Here is a 5,716-nt window from a genome sequence, read left to right on the forward strand (position 1 = left end):
CGATTGTAGAACCCACACTTAAAGAGCCAAGAGAGGAGATACAAGCTCCTAGAATATCCGAGAGAGTCTCGAGACCACCTATGAGGTACGGTTTGCTTCTTGAAGAGGGCCATGATGAGCCTAATCATGGATGTGATCTAATGACCTTCAAGGAAGCGTTATCTGATGCCGATTCATCAAAGTGGCTTGAAACAATGAAATTTGAGATGAATTACATGCATTCGAACCAAGTGTGTAATCTTGTGGATCCACCTAAGAGAACTGTTCTCATAGGGTGTAAATTGATTTACAAAAGGAAACTTGAGGCGGATGAGAAGATATTGACCTTCAAGGCGCGATTGGTGGCAAAAGGATATACTTAAAGACAATGAGTTGACTTTGAGGAAACCTTTCTCTAGTTGTAATGTTCAAGTCTATAAAGATATCGCTAGTCATAACTGCATGGTATGAATATGAGATATGGTAGATGGATGTAAAGACAGCCTTTCTTAATGGGGATATTAAGGAAGAGATTTACATGTCTCAACCGGAAGAGCTTACATCTATCGGAAGTATGCAAACTTCAAAGATCTATTTATGGTCTAAAGCAGGCATGTAGGAGTTGGAACCTCAGATTCGATAGTACAATCAAAGAGTTTGATTTTACTAAGAATCCTAAGGAACCCTGTGTGTATAAGAAGGTCAGTGGGAGTACTGTGACATTTCTGGTGCTTTATGTTGATGACATTCTACTCATTGAGAATGATGTAGGGATGTTGCAATCAACTAAAATATGGTTAGCGAGTAAGTTCTCGATGCAGGACTTGGGTGAAGCATCTTTTGTATTGGGAATACAAATCTATAGAGATAGATCAAGAAGATTGCTTGGTCTCACCCAGTCTACATACATTGATACCATCGTGAAGTGGTTCTCGATGGATGAGCCCAAGAGAGGACATCTACCAATGTGTCATGGCGTGTCCCTATCCAAGTCTATGTCTTTCAAGATTGATGCAGAGATAACGGCGATGACAAGCATTCTTTATGCATCTGCAATTGGTAGCATCATGTATGGGATGATATCTACACGTCCTGACGTGCTTTTTGCGCTAAGTGTAGTGAGTAGATATCAATCAAACCTTGGTCTTCCACACTGGAAAGCTGTGAAAGACATCCTCAAGTATTTGAGAAGGACCAATAAGTTGTTCTTGGTCTGTGGGGGTGGAGAACTGAAATTGGAAGGCTATACCGACTCTAGCTTCCAAAGCGATATCGATGACTCAAAGTCAACCTCTAGGTTCGTATTCATGCTCAATGGTGCTGCTGTCTCTTGGAAGAATTCCAAGAAAGACATTACTGCGGATTCCACCACTAAGGCCGAATACATTGCTGCATCAACTGCAGCAAAGGAGGCTGTTTGGTTAAGGAATTTCGTCCAAGAGTTAGGTGTCATTCATAATGGAGTTGCTCCTATTCCAATGTTTTGTGACAACACGGGAGCCATTGCTCAGGCGAAGGAGCCAAGGTCTCATCAGAAATACAAACATGTATTGAGAAAGTACCACATCCTCCGACAGATTGTGGAAAGAGGAGAAGTGTCGATTGACAAAGTCGGCTCCGCAGATAATGTTGTTGATCCACTAACTAAGCCTTTACCTGGACCATTATTCGAGAGGCATCACGAATCAATGGGTTTGAAGAATATGGGTAGTTGGCTCTAGTGCAAGTGGGAGATTGTTAGAGTAGGTGCACGTCGAGCCAAGTGTTGGCCGATGGTTCATGTTGAAACTCTATGTATAAACAATCTTTATTTTAATAATATTTGAAAATATTGCTTTGGCACATCTTTATCTGTATACACATGATAGTTGCATAGATAAAGTCCTTGAATATACAAATAGTAGAAAGAATATGAAATGCTCATATGATGAGTAACATGAAACTTATATTTGGAATACTGTACATTCTAAACAGTTCCTAGTCGATTCAGCCGCCGCTAAGAAGGATATCAGCTGCTCGAGTTTGAGACTAGTATCTGCGATGTGAATACCATGTTTCATTGGTAGGGGACATTGTGATGTCCGAACATGCAGATAGGTTATCCTTGTAGAGTGCACTGAACAACCTTCCATAAAAGACTTTCCATGTGGTTCTCACTTATCGAGTGGAAACGTCCTAGTTTATGGTTGTATACCATTAGTCCTTATGACCCGGGACAACATTGAGACTCTATATGCTAGCATTGCACTTTGACTTGTTTACCGACTCTTATGGGGTAATCAAGTGGCAAGGTTGGGTCTTCTGTCGAAACATATAGGAGTCGATGAATTGTAGTCCGGGATTCACCGCTTACCTTTGGGTATGGATGAGTATGTAGTATGAAATCTCTGATCAGAGTGTTGATGGTAATTATGAAAGGAGTTTCATATGCAACTACGACATGACACATAGCATCGATTCTTTGACAACTCTCGATATACAAATAGTTGTAGAATCGGTCGGGATATTTGAGATGAAGAGTCCGTACTGTACGCTAACCATAATAGAGTGATTCTTGCAGGCACTATCATTTGATACCTAGGGATCATGTAAGCGATGCTGCTAGGCGTTTAACATGATTGGTTGGGTACTATCAATCTTGAGTTCTGGCGTTCTTATTATCAAGGAGTTGATAAGTAAGAATGGAGTAATTGGGGTATGCTCATATAAGGACAAGTTTAGTCACGAATCACATGGAGATATGAACCCACTGCTAGTTGTATCAATGAACCATTGAGGGCCACACAAGTGCTAACTTTCTAGATCCTGTTGAGAAGTAAAATAGTTCAATTTGTTGAACGACTTATAAAGGAGTTTATAAGCGTTAAAGAAAAATAGAAGTATGACTTCTATAAGAGAATTATGGGGAATGTAACTTTTAATTTATGGAAATGTTCCTAAATTAAAAGATGTCTCAAATAAATAATGTGTTTGAAAATTGAGATTTTCTTAAAAATTAGTATGGACTAAATTAAATTAATTCAAGTATTGAATTAATTAAACACTAGTGGACCTAGTAGAGTCCAAATAATTAAATTAATTCAAGTGTTGAATTAATTAAATAACATTGGGCCATGTAGAGCTCAATTAGAAATAATTATTTAACTAGTGGGGTTGAGTAAAATCGAGTAAGGTTTAATTGATCTCAAATATGTTTGAGACATTTAAATGAAAGTCCATGGGCTTTGTAATTGTTACAAGCCCAAATAGAATTGCATGCTTGGAAGGTGAAGGGTTGGAGGCAACTTTTTGAGTTAAAGGCATGCATGTGTTTGTAATTAACAATAATTTTTTTATACAACCAAGAAAAAGCTTTCTCCTCCCTTTTCTACATGACCATGGCCGAAATATTCAAACTTTTTCTCTCTCATTTTTGCTTCTTCAATTGTTGAATTGAAGATTGCATACTCTTCTAAAAAAAAATTCTCTAATTTTTCTAGTGCAAAATTAGAGGGGATCTTCCTTGTTGGTGGTGGGCTTGATTTTTGAGCAAGGAGTGCTTATAGGAAGCTTGTAGATTGTCTAGCCATTGAAGAGCTAAGTTGTTTAACAACTTAGTTGGAGCCATCATCAATCATTTGTGATGGATAGTTAAATTCTTCAAACACCCTATGAATGTCATTTTATGTTTTATTGTATTTGCTACACACTACTAGTAGAAGTGCTGTTGCGTGTTTTCTTAATTGCTCGCAAGTGCACGACGTCAAGTTATAATAAAATGTATTTTCGAGTACAAGTGTCGATCCCACAAGGAGTATGTATTTAAATGTATATTAATGCTTTTAATTAAAATAGTCTCAATTTTATTTAGAAAAATCACTTAAAAGATTTGTTTGCAAGAATAACTAAATTGAAAATGGATTTAAGTAAAAAATAACACCAAACTTTTTATAGCAAATAACAATGGAATAAAAGATCTAGAGGTTTGATTTCACGCAACTATCCACCATGTGTAATTCCTATTAGCTCTGTTATAAAAATTCTAAATTCTTCTTATTCATTAGCCAAGAATCCTAATATTATCTACTCCCTTTTCCAAGTAATAAGTATATATTGGTTATCTAAAAATGAATTGTGACATTCCCATCAACAATCTATAAATAAATAACATTTCAAACACTATATTCTCTATAGGCTTCAATAGCATTATAGGCCTCCCGAACTCTATAAATACTTGATGTATTTGTTTCTTTTCTTGTTTATAATTTCCTCTTCCGAGTGATAAATTGTAAACATATAAATCATTCAACTTATGGCCAATAAATTGAAAGCATTAAGATTGGAATAATACAAATGAACAAGATGAAAAACTTAAATAACTTATGTCATAGATTCCAACACATGGCTTCTAGTTTTGTTCCATCATTCCTCTAGAAATAAAACTTAGTACATAATAACACAATCAAAACAACAAAACATAGTTACAAAACAAGAAATATCAATTGAAAAATAAAAGAATGAAGAACTTAGAACAAGAGTTTGAAGTGCAGTTTCCGTCCCCGGATTTGTGTAAAAGATTTCTCAAGAACTTGATCTTCAATCCTTTTTCAGCAGCCTCTACTCCTTCCTTGGCTCCCCAATGACCTAGATAGTGAATAATAGAAGCCTTTTATAGTCCTAGAAAAGTCTTTGCACGCAAAACACAAAAGTCATCAACTCCCATGCGCAACACACCAAATTTCAGAATTTCCGGACTTTGTCTGTCAACGACCGCGGGTGCGGTAAATATGGCACCGCGGGTGCGCTGCTATTTCGGGGAAAACTTTCATTTTCGAACTTCAGTGACCGCGGGTGCGGTAGAACAAGGCCCGCGGGTGCGGTACAGCTTCGGCAGAACTTCTGAAATTCGATTTTCAATTACCGCGGGTGCGGTGCCTGTGTTAGCGCGGGTGCGCTGGAGCTTCTGAAATTTTTATCTTTTGCACTTTCAAATTCAACATTTTATCTATGGCATAAATTCCAGCTTGCTTCTTTACTCCTGACCTCTCAGACGGCCACTGATAACTGTTAATGGTCATTTGTTCAAGCAAATCATATGCTTGATCAGTGATTTAGCAAATATCGTGCCACCCGCTGCTGCATCCACATTGCCTCTTGTTTGTCCATTCAAACCATTATAAAATAATTCAATCTGTACCCAATCTTCAAAACCATGGCTTGGACACCTCCTCAACAAATCCTTATACCGTTCTCATGACTCATATAATTGCTCAAAGTCAGTCTGCCTAAAAGTACTTATCTCAATTTTCAACTGTGCAGACTTCGCAGGTGGAAAATATTTAGCAAGGAACTTGGTTGCTAACTCTTGCCATGTAGTGATACTCCCCAAAGGAAGCGATTGGAGCCATCCTCTTGCTTGGTCCCTAAGAGAAAAAGGAAACAAACGCAATCGAATTATATTATCAGAAACACCATTTATTTTCACCGTGTCAGTGATTTCAAGGAATGTTATGACATGTAGATGAGGATCTGCAGTAGCTGCTCCCCCAAACTGGTTTTGTTGAACCATGTTTATTAATGCGGGCTTGAGCTCAAAGTTGTTTGCATTAATAGTCCCTCTTGCTATTCCTGAATAATGAGTATTTAATACCGGCTTAAAATGATCTCTGATGGGTATTGCAGGGGGTGGATTTTCATTATCTCTATTGTCAGCCATTGCTTGAATCTCTTCTCTTCTTGCCTTTCTTAATCTTCTTGC

Source organism: Primulina huaijiensis, chromosome 3, assembly GCF_012295235.1.
Source record: "Primulina huaijiensis isolate GDHJ02 chromosome 3, ASM1229523v2, whole genome shotgun sequence".
Lineage (NCBI taxonomy): Eukaryota > Viridiplantae > Streptophyta > Magnoliopsida > Lamiales > Gesneriaceae > Primulina > Primulina huaijiensis.